Source organism: Ochlerotatus camptorhynchus, unplaced genomic scaffold, assembly GCF_037179485.1.
Source record: "Ochlerotatus camptorhynchus isolate MF236.1 unplaced genomic scaffold, CSIRO-AGI_Acam_v1.1 ptg000225l, whole genome shotgun sequence".
NCBI classification, from domain to species: Eukaryota; Metazoa; Arthropoda; class Insecta; order Diptera; family Culicidae; genus Ochlerotatus; species Ochlerotatus camptorhynchus.
In genome coordinates this window covers 820835-839815 of record NW_027040715.1, presented here as the reverse complement: position 1 = coordinate 839815, position 18981 = coordinate 820835, and the positions used below count along the sequence as shown (strand labels likewise).

The following is an 18981-nucleotide window of genomic DNA, read 5'->3' as shown; positions in this document are numbered from 1 at the left end:
GCGATGATAGAACTATCAGTTTTGTTAATAAAAGTTGATGGTATCTCTTTTAAATATAGGTCTCCAATGCATTGAATTAATTGGTTCCGTTTCTTAATAGATCTAAATTATATCCGCCACTCTATTAATATAGCGACTATAGTTTGTAATGCCTTGTGGTTCGGTGTGAATGCGAGGTGTTGGTGTGTAAGCAGCGCAAGTTCGATGTGGTTGTGCCAATGTGGCGCGGTGCCTCGGAGACGTCGTCGTTCGTTCCGTTTCATTCGCATTCTACGTTTATAAAGCGCAGTCAGTAGTAAACGAGAAAACCATAGAAAAAGGTTAGTGACAGCTCTTGGATTTGGAATAGGATCGGACGGGGATGTGGATCTGTGAGGCGACGGTGGCGTTTGAGATTCTTCGGAAAATTTAAGAGTGTTTTTAGAAGCCTTGGTGCAATATTATCAATCCGGTGAGAGTTCGCCTGTCCGCGAATGGTGGTGTTTACGATCAGGCCGGTGCAGTTAAATCGATCGGAGTGCTGCTACTGGTGATAAGCGCGGACGGTAGGCCTTATTCTGGCTGGGCTTTCCAGTACCTAGTGGTGGAATTTGTTGTTTATCGTGGCACTGAAAAAGTGGAAGAGTGAAAAAATATGTCGTCACAAGGAAGAAGGCAACCCGGAGCAGCAGCAGCAACAGCAGCGGTAGCAGAAAAAGATGGCTATCATGAGTGAAGTTGGAGCCGTGCCTTGGAGCACTGATTAGAAAAGAGGAATTTTTGTGGGTGTTTTTTTTTTTACGACACAGGATCGTGCATTATTTTGAGTGTCCCAGTCGGTGACTTTTTCCGAGAAAACGGATTGTCTCGTTTGTTTACGTTTGACCAGAGTGGAATATTCTGCGAGGGATAATAATAGAGGTAAGTTTGTTTTTCGATGGGGAATGGTTGTGGGAATACGCAATTTGGTTGGAGTGGAATAGGAGAAACTAGAAAAACAGTAATTAGGATACGCATATACAACGGTATCGACCGGCCATCCATTGCATCGTAATGTCACTGATGATGGGTGCAAATGCACTTGTCCAGTCCGGGTATTGCTCGCCCGTTCGAGAGAGTTTTCGTTTGAGACTAGATGAAATCAGGATCCGGGTTTGGTCGTTCTGTCATCTTGGTACAAGCAGTAAAATTTGCCAATTCATTATGACTATGAAATAATGAATGAATGGTATGAATAAAATAAAAGCAGGAAATAATAAGAAACTTAATCCAGATACTTCAAAGCCTAGAAGTTATCAAAAATGTATGCGGATTTTCTGCACAGCGCAGAAGAAACGCGATTAAAAGGCTACCCGAGTAGAGGGAAATAACAAAACCATAGCAAAATAATAGCAAATTTTACTATCAATATCTTATTATGTTTTTTTTTATATATATTTATTAAGGAGACTTTCAGCCGTTGGCTGACTCGTCTCCGCTCTTATTATGTTGTTGGGTGCACTATAACAAGTTAATGGCTTATTCTGATATCAAAGCATAATTTGCTATTGTTATGATATTTTGGTCACATGAATTCAAGAACTAATTTTGATCTGATAGCAAAATAAGATATTAATATGTCATTTAATTGATTAATTTACACAACATATCAATAGTCTGTGCGATTAATTTGCTATGATTTTTACTATTCTTTAGATATGGAAACAACTGCTGTGACATTCTCGTCTACTCGTATATCTTCGTATTCGGTACAAAACCCATGTTAATTTCAACGATTTATTGCAAACACGAGGTTAGCTCGTGAATTTGCGAAAATGTATATGATAATTCATGTAAATTATGCGAAACCTTATAAATCGCCAATAATATATACATGCCTGTAAATAACCACCATAAGACACATTTGTATTCGAATTGGATCCAAAGCTATCCGATTCTTCTGGTTTCAATTATATGCATGCATTTGTATTTTTTAATTGCTCGAGTTTGAAAGTTAGTCATCATGAAGGTTGACGTAAGGGTCAAAATGTCCTTGGAATTCTATTCTGAACTAGGACTAGAACTAGAACGAAGCGGCGCCGGTGGTGTAGTGGTAAGCGTGATTACCTCTCACCCCAGCAGGCCTGGGTTCAAACCCCAGTCGGTGCCGCCGGGATGTACTGAGGCATAACATCTCTGTTCGCGCATTGTTTACAAAAGCTGATACGTCCCTACGAAAAAATAATCGAGAAATATAGTGTGTTGGTGTTTGTTATAGACAACGCGATTTGAAATTTGCTACCGAAAACACCATTGTATCTTTTCGGAACAGTATCGAAATTTGTTTGGATGAATGCTCGATGTTTGTGAAGCTATTGAACACACAATATGACCAACATCGACCTTAGTTTTGCATTTATCTGTAATTTGACATGTCACATGATGGGTTTTGGTTTGAGACTCTGGTCATTTCCCGGGGAACTTGTAACAAATACAGGGGTGGCCAACGCATCCTGTAAATGTGAACAGCCTACGATGTTTCAATTTTTGAAATGGCAATCGTTACCGGAAATTGTGCTCGTCTTGCCGCTGTTGAAGGATTTTCCATCACGGCGATTACCAAAAGTGTATTTATTCAACAATAGCTGCATTTTCCAAACCTACGAAATCAGTAGTCATGAAGTAGGTAGTTGATTTCTGTGAAAAGGCTAAACATGTCACAGAAATGGATTGCTGTGAATGAACTTCTTAGTGTGACGATGGGCGAGTGGACTAGCCAGAGAAATAAGCGCTACATCAATGTGAATGCCCATTTTGGAGACGGTTCGTTCTACAATCATGGCTTAGCCCGTATCCACGGATCATTCTCTGCTTAAAAAGTAGTTGTTCTTGTGAATGACACAGCTTCGGTATTGAGTTGAATAATATATTAGCCTCTACCACTGACGGAGCTTCAGTTATGATAAAATATGGTAGGTTGTCCGGTTGATGATCATTACTCCTGATATTACTTTCTTTATTCTAGATTTGTATAACACGCAACAGTATGGTTATATTTTAAGGCAGATCCGAAAAGTGGCCAACCTTTTCGACGATCACCGGTGAAAATTCGATTTTGCAAGATAAAATTAAAACCCGTTCGGCAAACCGCTTCAACTCTTGATTGATGTGAACACACGGTAGAATAGTTCCGAACGTATGTTGGAGCGTTTAATAAAGGTGTATCATTGAGTCAAAGAATCCATTGATGAACTGGGGCTATCAAATCTAATATCGGATTCGGATGTAAGCACAATCACGGGCCTCTATAGCTCTCTTCAGCCAATCCGATAAACATCAGAGGCTCTGGATAGACGTGACGTGATATTTCTTACTGCTGAAGTTTGACTCTCCTATATTCCAAATTGTAGCAACAAAATAGCTCAATTTCAGACGAGTTTTAAACACCCATTAAAAAGAGAATTTCAGAGCGACACAATAAGGAATTAGTGTCCTTATTGAGATTCCTGAAAAACAACATCGTACCTACAACACCTGATCTACTAATCAGAGTTAGTTAGTTAGTTATCTTTATTAAGGAGGCGCTGGTTCGTCTCCGGTACCAATCATTTCAAGAGCGCAAATCATGAAGTTTATCAAAGAAGAAGCAAAATGACTGATCAAAGGATCCCCTAATCGTGGACAAATAAATTGTAGTACTGAGAACACTAATCCACATCGTCAGATGACAATGCAAGAAGAACTATAGTCGGTCATTATGGAACACTCTGGAAATGAAAAAAAAAAAAACGAATGCTGAAAAAATGGACACCAGAAAGGTAGTTCAAAAAGAGGTTGCACTGTTTGAGTTGAAAGGAAATTCTCAATGTCTCCCAACCTACAAAAGATGTGTGTTGGTTTAAAATCCATTAAACCAACGTCAACGTACAGTGGCTGCAAATTTTTCCAGGACTTATAATTTATGTTCTATCGAATCTTGGATTTTCTTCAAAATTTCTGGTTTTTGAGTATTTTTTTTCAGGTCCGGATTGTTGAAAAATTCAGATTGCTGAATATTAATAATCGGGAAATTTATAAAATTTTACCGGGAAAAACTAAGCGGTGGTATCCAAGACACGATCGTAGATTTGACGTAGGATTACGTGCTCGGTATCAATATTCGGCGATTGTGTTAAGGAAACCACGTTTTCCCATCACGGCTCGTTTTCTGATGACAAAATTACGCATTTTCATGCACAAAACGCACGGGACTTTTGGTTTATTCAATAGATAGCATAGCATATGCGATTGTACAAATCATGGGTGGCTATGTAATGGTCAACTAATACGTTTTGCTGAAAATATCGTGCGTTAAAAAAAAACACTTGGGATTAGTGATTTTCCCCACATAAAAATCAAATCTACAAAACAAGCATCACATTATACACCTGGCCATGTGGCCTTACAATCGCAGGCAAAGGAAGGGAAAGTTAATCCTACATCAACTTAAGAAGGTGCATCAGGGCTGATAGTGGGTCACTTTCTAGTGACTTTGTCACTTTTTTGAAGGTGGTCACTAACAAGTCCCTATTTTCGTCGAAAAGTCACTAAAGTCGCTTTTTTCGCCATTCCCGCTTGAATTGCAATGTAAAATTCGTTAAAACAATAAATACAAATTGTTACAGTGCTACAGTATGCTTCGTTCTTAGTTGGAAGTTCATTAAACTAACGAACGAAAAAGTACACTTTTTTGCCATTTTGTACCGTTCAGGAGTCCAGATTCAACTGAAAAATTAAATAATTAGGGTGACCGGGAAATCGGAATAACCGGAAAATACCAGAAATTCGATGTCACCGGGATAAACTCGTGAACTTCGATGCCAAATTGAATAAAATGTGCTTCTTCCTCTCTTTAAAAAAATCTTAAGACTAGATTTTCAGGATACAGTTACTTTGAAGAACTATTAAAAGAACTTTTTTCCAAAGCAGTTTTGAACAGGTTTTAGAATAGATTCTAGAGATATGTATAACCAAGGTACTTCGGACAAAAAGTTCCATGGAGTTTTGGGATGAACTATACGAAGTTTATGACTAGAGCTCCAAGTCAATTGTGTGAGATCAGTGTTTTTTTTTAAGTAGCCCCGTGAACAATTTCTTGGGTACAACTTGGACTAGGAACTACTTGGAATTGGAAAGCATTTCCAGATAATTTTAAGGAGAACTCCATGTGAATTTTCAGTAGAACTCCAAGACAATTCAGATTAAAAATTTAACAGCATGGGAATTTCTAAGGAGGTGAATTCTTTTAAAAAAAGACGTTTATAATTCAAAGAGAATCTAAAGACGAATTTAATTACTGTTTTAGTGTTCTGCAGAGAACTTCTGCACTGTTATAAAGAAAATTCAAGGCACTCCCAGAGATAAACTCTAATTTATTTTACAAGATCAATAAGTAGCTTTTGGTTTTATATATAGTTAATCTACTGATTTGTTTAAGTTACATCTGAATCCACATCTCTAAAATTTCACCAAGTCCATGTACCTGATATGTTTAAATTTTTAGTCTTGTCAATGTCCATAAAATTTAACCCTTGGATTATTAACATCAATTTTCTAGAACTCTAGGTTTGTAGGTAATTCTGAGTAGAATTCCAAGTCAACCTTGAATAGGATTCAATATAAATTTTAATGAAAATTCATAACAGCTTTTGAAGTTAATTCTTAAGGAATTATGAGAAAATTTGGACGAGAAGGAGGATTACACCATGATTATTCTGAGGAGAACAAAAGAGGAAATTCTGAGGATAATTTAATGAAGATTCTGGGACAAAATGAATCCGAAGCATATTTCCATGTGAGTTTTTGGAAAAATCATAGGATTACAATTGAATATGAGCATAATTTCTATCGAACCTCAAATGAATTCGGTCGAAAATTTCAAGAGGGTTCTGACAAATGTTGGTTAGAAATCTAAGAAGAACTGCAAGTTATTTTTCAGGTGAGTATTTCTTAGTTGTGAGTTGAATACCAAGGAAAGGAGCAAAATTCAACGGTAATTCCAACATAGATTCAATTAGAATTTTGAGAATACTTCCAACGGATTTCTGAGGAATATCCTTAGAAAATTCTGAGCTGAATTTCAAGTGGATTTAGAGAAATATTCTAAGGATATTCCAGTGTTATTTTTTAAATAATTCAAAGGAGAATCACAGCAGCATTTCGAAGAATTTTTGGGATTTCCTTGCAGAACTAAAAAAATATTCCTAAGATTATTCCATGGGAATTTCAGGATAATATTAAGTAAATTCTGAGGGGAACTCCAAGGGAATTTTCAGGAGAATTCTTCAGGCAATTCCTAGCAAGAATTATTAATAATGCAATGAGCATTGCAGAGTAAATTAAAATAGTTTTCTAAAGATGTTGGAATATTTTTTAAAATCATATTCTTTCTTTACATTAGTAAATAATACCTATCAGAGTTTCTAGCTCAATTTAAAATATCTCCATTATACATTTATTTGAGTGTTTGGGTTTAGGTTAATTGAGGAATACTGGAATACTGGTCAATTGTGAAGCACATACTGAAGAAAAAGGGTGGAACTGCAATTGGCCTGAAAGAGAATGGTTTAACAATAAGCATACTACTTACGAATGTATAGCTGCTACATTGAACTATGAAAAATAAAACGCATTTTATTTAAACCCCCTACAAGAGTTTCGTGTCCGAATTTTTTAGTGTTCAACCTTTATAATGTCGCTTTCCCAAGTCGACCTAATGGCTCATTCAGCCCTGTTCGGTCCAGTAGATGTTCGGCCCAGTACAATGAATAGCAACTCCTGTTGTAGAAGAATTATGCTTTTTTCGGTAATTAAAAAATTAGATATGGGTATCTATATCATTTAATATTTTAAAACGCTTTCTCGACGTTTCATTCCTCATTTCGAAAATAGATTATGTCTTATTATTAGGTAACTAAGCAAACGCGGAGCACCTTCGTGATGCAAGTTCGTAGATCGCATCTAAAAAGCGTGACGTGTTAGAGAATATATTTATTCTAGACTTTAATTCAGGAGACCATAAGAATTTCAAATATGGTAAAATATCTCTGTTATTGAAAGTCGTGTTACACAGTGTTGTTAGTTTTTAATCTAGCTGTGCAAGATCTTGCATTATAAACTTTTGACGAATGCGTACGGATACGAAATCGATGCCTACCTTTTTTGTATGACTGATAAATCAATTTGCATGATTCTATTTCTGAAAGTTTTCTGATAATGTTTAAGTCACAATTTGGTAACTTTTTGAAATTATTACCTTCATAGATGTCACAGAAAAGGGAAGAGTTGTGTTAGCGGGAGGGTGAATGATTAGGAAACTCTATTCTTCAATATAGAGCATTTAATAAATCACTAAGAAAAAAAAAACTACAATGGCAGCCCTATGGGGTTCTACGCAATGGTGACGTAGGACTACGTGGTCTTATATAATACATTTTGTGTAGGAATAGGAATTTAAGCGGGGTTCTCTCTGTTTATACTCTTTAGTATGACTGTGATTGCCCTGAAAGGAACCTTTTGATATGAATTTTAGTTGGGACATCATTAAAAATTTAACTCTTTTGGAAAATCTTGGTGGCAAATCGGACCGGACAATACCATATTCTTCGGTTCAATGATTGGGCACTTGCAAGAGTCTCGGCCCGTGTGCTGCTGGACAGAGGTTGAACTGGTGCCCCAGACAGGTTGGAAGGCCGAAGAATATCAGTGTCCACCCAGCTAAAGCTCCTCCCCTTTTTAGTATTTCTCGTTAAACTCCTTCTGTCAACAAGTTGGTAAATCTTAGCCTTTAGCAGAAAGATGATTAAGACTTTTTCCGGCGAATTTATGATCCTGTTTCAAGTAAGATTCTTCTCTATGCCTGTTCAGATAAATTAGTATTTTTTTATTTATTTTCTCTAATGTGCTGAATCAAACGAGTAGAAATAAGAAGGGATGTCGGTTACACGCTCGAATAATTGAAAATGCGATAAATATTTAATCGATAGCTGGAAAAATCTTCACGATTAATCGTTAATTGAATAATTGGACTTTTAGGCATCCCTAGAAAATAGTGTAAATTCATGTTTTTTGGTGGTTCTTCGAAAATGTCGAACAGCAGAATTGCAACCAGCAAGTGTAACCCAAGAACCAAAAGCGCTGCGATGCTTGTTTTCATTGCTATGACGACGACTGAATTAAGGGGGTATTCCCAATCTTTTGCCTTTTTTCGGCCTGTTTTTCAACTAATTTTTTTTCAAGGAAAATGAATAGTAATGCGCCTAACTCTTTGGGATTCTTGTTTATTGAACATTAAAGTTTACAAATAATTTTTTTTCGACACAAAAAAAGACATTATTGACGTCACAAAATGGCGACAAACAGACCCCTGTTCGCCGCAAACGCCTGGACGGGCGAAGACTTTTCTCTGGAACGGCTTCATCTGAAACAGATTTCGTGATGAAATAATAATCTGCATAAGATTCTCTGGAGCTTCTCCCGTTGGCAGCAAAAAATCTTGCAAATTAACAAAATGGCGGCCATATGAAAAAACAGGCGATTTTTAGCCCGCTTTTTTGCAACTTTAAGGTGCTTCAAACAATGTTAAATGTTAATATTTTTGGCTGAAAGTGGGAGAAGCTCCAAAGAATTTAATAAGGAACAAAATGCGCAAAGATTCAAGTCAATATCTCTTATAGTTTCTGAGAAAAATCTTCGCCCGATAAAAAAAAAATGTGGTTTCGAGAAAAACGCGTTTAAAGTTTTGACTTTAGTTAAAACCATTTGGGGGTTCTTACCATTAGTCAGCTATGCCTGGACACCGAATTCGCTGATCGGAAAACAGCTTGGGGGGATGAAAGTATATAGTCTAAAGTACAAAAAAACGTGAAAAAAAAAATTTGATTTTTTGAAAAAAAAGATCGGGAATACCCCCTTAAGCAGAAGGGTGAAAGTCAATTCTCCTCATCGATTTCCTCTTTTGATACCCATGGCTTCACTAACCAATTTCGCACTATTTGTGCTATGCTCTTCTATCATGCAGAACAACAAACGTATCAATGAATGTGTTTACCGTCGAGTTATTAACGAAACAGAAAGTCGATGAAGAGAGTCGATCAAAATCCCTTGCCCCCCTGCTTTCAAGTTTGGTTACAAGATTACAAGCTCTGGAGAACATTTTGGGTGGTCGTTAGGGGTGTGTGGTTCTGAATATGGCAATGAGTGTGCAACATGTTACGCAATTGCATCCTTCCTATTCGCGCACGCCCGAAGATCGTAGGCGAATCCTACATTGACATGTTTCGCCTAGAAACGATTCTCTGATAACTGTGTTGGGGAAGCAGCATGTACGAAATCGGTGAATTTGTTCGTTATTTCGACACTTTTGGACAATGCTTTCCATTTACCACACTTTCAACAGTCGGCAGCATTGATGCGTAGAAATATTTCTGATCGATTGGTGATAAAACTATTGAAATGTGTCCAGAGGCAGCTGAGTTATTAACGTTCAAAAAACTTCATAATTTCGTTAGATGTTCCATTTTCGGTTTTCTCAAAGTGTACCCCCAAATAGAAATCACAGACGTAGCCCTACGTCAAAATGGAATATAAATAGATAAACTGAAAATATCTCACTCGAATGACCTAGTGACTTTGCAGCGTCATGTTTTCAGATATGCTTTAATTATTTTTGCGTGAACCACCGCAATCACTGATAACGCTCTAGGTTATCCCTTTATTCTACTCGTACGCACACGTTCAATAGATAATAAAAAAAAATCAAAAATTTATCCAAGGAATTTCTTGCCCAAAAGTTTCCAATCACGAGATAATCGCAATCAGTCATAGAAATTCGAGAAATTTTTGGTTTTTTTCTAGCGTCCTGGAGAAAACCTTATCTTAATTCGAAGTATTTCTGGTTAATTGACAATGTTATGTGGTATTCGGTCATTGCGAGAATTTGTATGTACCACTTCAATACTGTTACGCATGTAACGACGAACGTTTGTCTGCTGAGTACATTATCAAAGAGCCTTGGGGGTGATATGGTTGGCAGCAGGCGAGCGAACGTTCAATGAAAATTAAATCTTAAATAACAATAGTTTATGGTGGTCCAAAATAGAACCGTTTTGTCGTGATGGTAAAGTAATGCTGAGCTATTAGGGTGTTCAACACGGATAAGGCTGATGAGCTGTATGGTGTTTAGAACGAAGGTGACGCGCTTGGCATAGATGGACCACAGCGGCTCACGAGGAGCAACTGAATGCGATCAGTAGCGGTGCGGCTTCTTCCTCCTTCTTCGGTGAATGGGCTGCAGCTCGCTGCTTGCGGGGCAGCATTTCGTTGTGTACTGGAGAACAATGTTCAACGCCACGTGCCGAAAGTACTGCTGCTGCTGCTGCTGATGACGACCGACCGGACACCACCGCACATGGTGATTGAATAAGCACCGTTCGGCGGTACCGGATGGAACTAAATTTTGAAATCTGTGTTGGGGAAAGCGCTTTTTGCAGCCAATCGGTGATAATTGTGATCACCATTGCAACAATTGGACATTTGTGTAATTTTCAATATTGACCTATTGAACATTGATGAAGTGTTCATTTTAGCAGATTCGTAGACAAATTTGCAATCCATTGGCTTGTTTAGAATTAAAATCCATTCACTATTTACAGATATATAAATGGTAACGTCAAAATCCGGGAAGTTCATAATGAAAATTCACTGGCCACCCTGGTTTTATTCTGTTGCCAAGAAGAATGCCCCACAGGAATCAAACTGGATCTAGGATTAAATGATTTTTCTTATGTGTCTGTAGTATAATGAATTGTGGCTTAGGAAATCACATTTTAAAGTAATGGTTTAAATTTAAACAAAACACTGGATCATGTTAGGTTTTGCCATCTACTTGTTTATTTTTCTACACACAAATCTGATTGCGGCATTTAATGTAAATTATATTTTGTAAACCGCATTCATACTTTCAGCCGGGGTTAATCTATTTGAATTGACAAATCTTAAATTATCCATAAACGATTCTCCTATATATGTTTTTTAATTAAAGGAATTACAAATTCCACAGGTACATTGATTGGTCATGAGTTGCCCCGACCCATATTGATATGCACAGATGCACAACATATTGATAAATCCAGACACTGCTGGCAGGAAACGATTTCATCTGGCAACTTCCTAAGACAATTAATCTAAGTCATGACTTTTCATACTCAGACATCTCAGTAAAACTTCAAGAGCAGGATATTGCATTTAATAATTTGCATTGCAATAAGCTCAGCCAGCCAAATCTATTGCTTCAATTAGCCATGCCGTGGCTCTTCGTCACTGAGAACCTTCTATGTGTGCCTGTGCTCCGTCCTAGGTACTTAGTTACACGCATTTTCCGCACTTTCAAAACGCCCAATCGTCTCCCCCGGCTGCCATAGGTTTGTAAACAATAACTAATAAATCTTACCCGCGTTAATGTAACCCTGCACGCATCAAAGAGCCAAGTGAGATCAAACGAACGAACGAACGAACGAACGAACTGCAGCTCCTGAGTTAGATGGATATAGGGTGCAAGGCGTGTAACAATATCACGGCACACGATGTTTTTTTTCCCTCCAAAGGTACATCTTAGCTATCACATGAATGCCTCGTGCACACGCTAGTAAACAGCGTTTTCGTGTTTACTTACAGGGCAGAGAGAAAGAGCTACGAAGAGGAGCGGGGAGTAGTTAGTCGCACATTACCTACGAACGAGATTAAGTCAGCGCGCTCTTCCTCTAGTTGCACCACACGTTGTCCAGTGTTCGCTGGCATTAAAACTTGAAAATGATTTCCCGATGAGCACCAGATCGATTGAATCCGATTTAATTCCCATTGACGTGTCCTTGATCGCGCAAGTTATGCTCCAGTTCGATATTTCCTATTGAATTACTGTAGCTTGTCGGATGACAATGTGAATTCGACGTCTCTCTCGTTCTCCCGCTGTTCAAATGGTTGACGGAGTGTGACGTCAAACTCCGTCATCCATTTAAACAGCGGAGGAACGAAAGCGATCGGTCTTCATACAGTACCTATGGATCACTAGCTTCCTGAGGTGAGATTGGAAGCGATCACTCTTCGCGTTAGATATGGCTACACCCTTGCAGCTGATGTTTACCACACCTCTCATAGGTGGGAAAACCCAGCCGATATGTACTAAGATCGATCACACTTGACGTGTTCAATCGTTTCTAATCTATATTTCTAATGTAATCTATTCGCCGATGGATTGTTTGCTGTGCTCGGTTAGGTATTATTAATTATCACAATCGAAGGGTGTTTAAAAAACAAGTATTCAAACAGCTCACTTAATAAGTATGATTGCAAACTCGTAAAATCACAATCAAATCACTAAAAGCTATGGTGCTATTAATCCTTTGTCTGTACCTCAAAAATAAAGCTACACACTTAGAAAAACTCATATAAATTTAGGTGCTCTGAGAGTGACATATACGAGCGTCAATTTTGACACAAATTTGAGTCATAACAGACGCGAAATATAGCTTAATCAAACGTACTTTTTGTCGAGTAATAAACTTTACAGTCTCGGAGCACCTAATATTATATGACATGTTTGATTCTGTCACTTGTAAAATTAGTTATTTCTAAGTGTGTAAGTTCATTTCGGAAATCCTTCTAATTGTGTGTTAAATGGAATTCGAAATTTCATTCGATACGTTCACTGTAACTGGAAAGTACCCATTAATGGGTACCATTTCACCCATTTTGAAGTGAAGTAGGTTAACCCATTTGTCCTTTGGTTTGTTTTCCGTCGATCTTGTTTTCCGTGCTGAGCACCAATGCTACCGACGCCAGGGAGGCAGCTCCCACACCTGGAACCCTACCTATCGACCCATCAACTCATGAACCGGGGACCAACGGCTTTACTTCCCTTCCGAAGGAAGGCGTGATCAGAGATGTTATGCCTCAGAACATCCCGGCGGCGCCGACTGGGATTGAACCCAGGCCAGCTGGGGTGAGAGATAATCACACTTACCTCTACACCACCGGCGCCGCTTAGGTTAACCCATTTAATGGGTAAAAAAATACCCATTAATAGGTACAGGGCTGGTAGCGAGTCACTTTTTAGTGACTTGGTCACTTTTTTCAAGCCAGTCACTAAAAAGTCTCTTATTTTAAGGCCAAGTCACTAAAGTCACTTTTTCTTGTAATCAGTCACCTTTTTAAACTTTTTTAGCGTGAATTTATTTTAAGATTTTTTGTAGATAAAAAAAAACAATAGCAATTTACCCAAACGTTTTTAAGACATGACAATCAGTTTTAAAGAAACAGCTTTACAATTTAATCCATTGGATGTTGAAGTTTAACATTTACTTCATTTCTCACTTTATAAAGTTAAAAAAAAACATACTTAATTTGAGTAAGTCCAAGATCTAAAATTATTCAATATTTTGAAGTTTCCTATTCCATGTACAAGTTTAAGATATTGAAAATTTTCAAAGTGCCATAATCAAGGAAAAAACAAATGATTTATTTCAAGTTCGTAATTATTTAATGAAAGATTACAGATCTTCAATGCAGTCCCATTAACATCACAACAATGGTAGGAACTTTGGGAACATAAGGGAAGTAAATATGCTGAAAATATGGGGAACTTACCGGAAACTTTAAAAACCTCAAGCTTCCGAAAATTTTCAGGAACTTTTATAAAGTTTCTAGAATTTCGGAGAACTTTACTGGTGTTAAGCGATCTTGAGAAATATAGAAAACATGAGGGATATTGTGCAAATTTTTAAAAAGTTCTAAGTACCTCAGAAAAAGCTACACAGCAAAAAATTAATTTTGATTTCACATCAAAGTGGATGTACTTCAATCTTGTCAAAAACATGGTGTAATATTACTTGCCAAAAAGGACAAAATTATCATTAATACAGTGCATGAATTGACATTACGCTACTTTCACTACATTTGTTTATTTTTTAGCCATAAAAATTACATGAAATTTTCGACATGATTGAAGTGTGTAGATCTAGAGTTCTTTGGGGAGTTTCAGATCTTAAGAGCAGTTTCCGTAGCTTTAGTACAGACTTTTGGAGTTGTTTAAAGATCTATAATTTGTATACGTAGAAAAATTCAGGATCCCGAGCAAAGTCCAGCATCAACATGACAGCAAATTGAAATCAAGTTTTGATATCAACATCAAACTGAAATCCTAATTTGATTTCAGTTTATGCAATTGATAAATTTCGTTTTCATTTTGCTGTACATTTGCTCTTCAAAAATATATTGTTGCGGGTTTGTTTTCATTGCCTTAGCATAACATCAAATTGATTACTTGTTTTGTTATCAACAGGAAAAATTGATATCAAATTGAGTTTTCAGTTTGCTCTCACTGATAGCAGAAATAGTTTTCAATGTGGTGTCACAGGAAGATTTTTTTGCTCTCAATTTTGATATTTTAACCGTTAAAACGACCAAAACGACAGCAACCTGAGCAATCATTATCAGCGAAATCACAACATCAAATTTAGATTTCAATTTGATCTCAGACTTTGCTCGGGTAGTTCCCACACAGAGGCCTTCAGAGAAATTATTAAAACTTCAGAATCCAGAAAATTTCTAATACATTTAGATATTATTAGATGGTTTCATGATATTCAGCGAAGTTCCGAGTACTTCGAGGACGATCAGATAGCTTCAGAATAATCCCATTAACTTAAGCAAATTTAAAGTGACTTACGGAGTTCCGCGGAATTATAAGTTCAGGGAAAATTAGTGAGCGTTTAAACTATGAAATCTGCACAGAAGGATAGTGATCTTCAGAAACATTTCGAGGACTTCATAGAAATCTATGGAGCTTAAGAGGAGATCCACGAACTTCAGGAATTCGTATTAGCAAAATGCGGGAGCATTTGAAAGAAGCTTGGTAAGCTTCGAAAATTGAAAGAATTTCAGGGAGAGGTCAGTTCCATTAGTTTCAGGAAAAGAGTGAAAATTTAAGGCAGTTCCCAGTATTTTAAGATAACTTCAGACACGTTAAAATTTTAATTGAAGTCTTCCCATGAGTTTAGAACTTCAGTCTAGCTTAAAATTTTTTAGGATGGTTCAATTAAATTCAGCGCAGTACAACAAGCCTCATGAAAACTGCAAAAACCTAAGAGAAGTTGCGAGAATTTCAGAAAAAAAACAGAGAACCTCAGAGCAGTTCCGTTCACATTAGAACAGTTACATAAATTTTTAAGAAGTTTAGAGAACTTCAGCGAATTGTTAAACCTTTAGAAGGGATCTATGATCGTTAGAAAAATTGTTAGAAAAGCAGTTTCATTAACTTCAGCACAAATTTGGGAACTTTCAAGTAGTTCTGAAGACCTCATAATAGTCCATTCTGATTTCCATTGAAATATACCTCAACATTTCGATGAAGCTTCGAATTCAATTTTCTTTTGGTTTTCCTTGGAAACATCTTGAAATTCACCACAATAAGAAACCTTTTGGAAAGATTCTCCGAATATTCATTGAATTCATTATAGATTTCTTTTTGAATCTCACTCTTTCCCTTGGAATTCTACTCACATTGAAAGTCTCTTAAGAATTCATTGGCAATTCTCCTCACAAATTCCTTAGATTTCTTCTCATTATTTGTTTGACAAAATCTCCTGAATTTATTTTCCGAATCTCTTTGAAGATGTTCTGGAGTTATTCACAGATTTAATTGTAATCCTCCTTTTAGTATTTTCAAAAAGATTCCAAGGACTTACTATGCCCCGAATTCGTTTTCTCGCACAAACTTTGTGAAACTATCATCAGAAGACCGTTGGAATTTTCCTCTGAAGGAGAAATTACTAAGAGTTTTCATTAAAATTTGCTTTCAATTCAATTCAGGGTTTCTTGAAATTCTACTCAAAACTATCAGGCTTCACAAGAAATCTTAAATACGTCAGAACTAACTTGAAAGCACATTGCATTTGATGTTTTTCTGAACGATTTTTTTCCCCAGAACTTCCTCAAAATGAGGCCTTAAGAAATTATAGTAAAATTCCACGAGCTTTTAATACCGTGCATGGAATTTGACTCCAGATTCTTGAAAATTTTCAAAACATTTCAAGCCTCTGTTTTTTTTTTATTATTATTCCACTCCATCTATAATGTTCAAAGTGTGAATGAAAATGACGAGAAAAATTAAACGCTTGCATTTTAAGATTATTGTTTATTTTTTTTTTAAATAACCTTAGCAATAAAATTATTAAATTCTCTGAACCTTCCAGGTATTTTAAGGAAAAATAAAATACTCTGATGATTCTCGGATTTCCAGATTTTTGCAGTTAGTAGACACCCTGACTAATACCGTGGGTTTGGTCATAAACTTTCTATTGAATATTTCACTTTAAAGGTTCATATCGTACATAAGTGTTTATGATATATTCATCGAATAAGTCTAAAACATCAAACATTTATTTGGTGTGCCATCAGAACAACTACTTTTCTTCCCTTAGGTCACTTTTTAGTCACTATTTTTACAACTATAAGTCACTATTCGAGCACTTATTTCTTCAACATGGTCACTAAAATAACTATTTTTGACAGCAGTGATCGCTACCAGCCCTGTAGGTATCTAACACCCATAAATGAGTAATTGTTACCCATTAGTGGGTAAACGTTACTCATTAATGGGTAATTGTTTTACCCATTTAATGGGTTAACAAACTTTACTTCAAAATGGGTGAAATTGTACTCATCAATGGGTACTATAATGTTAGAGTGTAGGCACATCAAGAAGACTTAAGCATGGTTCACTCTTTCGATTTCTCAAAGACCAGTTTTTCGGAAGACATAAGTGCCCTTGCGTCCAGAACGGTAGCTACTGTATTCTAAAGATTTCACGAGTGATGCTTTAAAAAAATGGTGCGAACAATCTATAGTTTTTAAATATTTTTTTCCTCGGATTTCATTGCCTAAAGGGTGTACGGAATCAAATTGCATCATTTTCAAATGGTTGTAACTTTTACCCATTGGGTATTTTCTATTGAAATTTTTTGTGAAATTAGTTCAATGTTTACACTGTATAAGTTTCACTAGCAGCTGTGTAATCGCACAAAATTTGCGCATGTGCCTCGACAATCCGGATCCCTCTCATCGTGCCATCAGCAGAAAACTGGAAATGATACAATCTACGGTAAGTCGTGCTTTAAATCGACACAACGAACGTTTGACCATCATTCGGAAGGAAAAAAAGTAAGAGGTTGTATCCAAGACACGACCGTAGATTTGACGTAGGATTACGTGCTCGGTATCAATATTCGGTGACTGTGTTAGGGAACCCATTTTTTCCCATCACGGAAACGCCTCGTTTTTTGATGACAATATTACGCGTTTTCGTGCACAATAATAATAAACTAAGCGAAAATTTATTCCAGGAATTTCTTGCTTAAATTTTCCAATCGCGAGATATTCGCGATGAATCATGTTAATTCAAAATTTTTTGCTTGTTCTAGCGTCCTGGAGAAACCCTTGCCTTCATTCCAAGTGTTTCTGGTTAATTTACAAGGTTATGTGGTATTCGGCCATTGCGAGAATTTGTATATACTACTTCAATACTGTTACGCATTTGAATACAATCGTTTGGCTGCTGGGTACATTATCAAAGAGTTTTGAGGGTGATGTGGTTGGCAGCAACTTTGGACTCCGGAGGACGCTCCGGTCGAATAAAATTCGCCGACGCACGAAGTTGACTGTCTACAAGACGCTGATTAGACCGGTGGTCCTCTACGGACACGAGACCTGGACTATGCTCGTGGAGGACCAACGCGCCCCCTTGGTGTTTTCGAACGGAAGGTGTTGCGTTCCATCTACGGTGGAGTGCAGATGGATGACGGAACGTGGAGGAGGCGAATGAACCACGAACTGCACCAGCTGCTGGGAGAACCATCAATAATCCACATTGTAAAAATTGGGCGACTACGGTGGGCTGGGCACGTCGTAAGAATGCCGCACGACGATCCAATGAAAATGGTTCTAGAAAGCGACACATCAGGAACAAGAAGAAGAGGCGTCCAGCGGGCAAGGTGGATCGACCAAGTAGAAGGTGACCTGCGGACCCTTCGCAGACTACGAGGCTGGCGAACTGTGGCCATGGATCGAGTAGAGTGGAGACGACTTCTTCGGACAGCAGAGGACAACAAGGCCTTAGCCTGATTGGTAAGGTAAGTAAGTGGCTGGCAGCAAGGCGAGCGAACTTTCGATGAAAATTAACCCCTAAACAACAATAATTTATGGTGGTCCTGGAAAGAACCATTTTGTCGTGATGGTTGAGTATTGTTCAGCTATTAGGGTGTTCAACACGGATGAGGCTGGCGAGCTGCATGTTGTTTGGAACGAGGCTGACCCGCTTGGCATAGATGGCCCACCGCGATTCACGAAGAGCAACTGAATCCGATCAGCAGCGGTGCGGTTTCTTCCTACTTCATCGGTGAGTGGATGCTCATGTGGGCTGCATCTCGCTGCTTGTGTACTGGAGAACAATGTTCAACGCCACGCGCCGAAAGCACTGCTGCACAACTGTTTCGGCGAGACCGGATGGAATTCGATTTTGAAATCTGTGTTAGGGCAAGCGCTCTTCGCCGAGGGGGACGACTCTATCTACGATGCAGGAAAGATTGTGTTTTGCTGTGGCTAGCTGTGCGCATGCTGAGTAGATATAAAGAAGATTGACGACGATTCTGAAGATTTCCTGCAAAAAGATGACGCGCGATGCAAGTAGATGCTAGAAATGAAAGAAGATTTTTCGAAGATTGATTCGCTAAGGTAAGATTTGTTGAGCATCTAGACTTGAGATTTAGATGTGTCGCTTTTCGCAGGCAATAGGTGATAATTTAAATCACCATTGCAACAGTTGGACATTTGTGTAATTTTCAATACTGACCTTTTGAAAATTGATAGAGTGTTTATTTTAATCAGATTTGTAGACAAATTTCCAATCGATTGGCTAGTTTAGAATTAAAATCC

The 18981-nt window shown here is 37.6% G+C and overlaps 1 protein-coding gene across 3 annotated transcripts in view; it reads left to right on the top strand.

Moving 5' to 3' along the window:
* The first annotated feature begins 356 nt into the window (after positions 1-356).
* hop (tyrosine-protein kinase hopscotch) overlaps positions 357-18981 on the top strand; it is an 87545-nt gene continuing 68920 nt past the window's right edge. Inside the window, exon 1 of one of the 3 annotated variants that reach the window (XM_065225311.1) lies at positions 357-545. The gene's annotated coding sequence lies outside the window, so the exon portion shown is untranslated. Of the gene's footprint in view, positions 901-18981 lie in introns of all 3 variants that reach the window. The other 2 variants (XM_065225310.1, XM_065225312.1) reach the window with 2 other exon arrangements.